The sequence below is a fragment of the Etheostoma spectabile genome, chromosome 18 (genome assembly GCF_008692095.1).
Source record: "Etheostoma spectabile isolate EspeVRDwgs_2016 chromosome 18, UIUC_Espe_1.0, whole genome shotgun sequence".
In the NCBI taxonomy this organism is placed as follows: Eukaryota; Metazoa; Chordata; class Actinopteri; order Perciformes; family Percidae; genus Etheostoma; species Etheostoma spectabile.
The window spans coordinates 20,689,115-20,689,444 of record NC_045750.1 but is presented as its reverse complement, the minus strand read 5'-3'; positions in this window follow the sequence as shown (position 1 = coordinate 20,689,444).

Genomic DNA, 330 nt, shown 5'->3' with positions numbered 1-330 from the left:
GAGCTAGCGCTTCCTTCAAAACATCTAATGAGACAGTGGATACATGTGATACATCCAGCACTGGTTTATCAATACTTGTAGATGACAAGTGATAACCAATCATAAGCTGATGTTTCACAGCCAGAGACAGAGGCATGTTTTTAAAGCAACTGGTGTGTTGCATAACATTTTTAAAGAAACTGTGCTTTGCCTCAAACCTGATGGTCCAAAGTCCCAGGAGAGGCCCCAAAAGCTGTATCAGTTGTGGTATTGTTCTATGTAATGGTGTTTGGGCAGCAATATTTTGTTAGGAAACACCTCTTCATACCTTTGTCGATGATCTGAAATTTT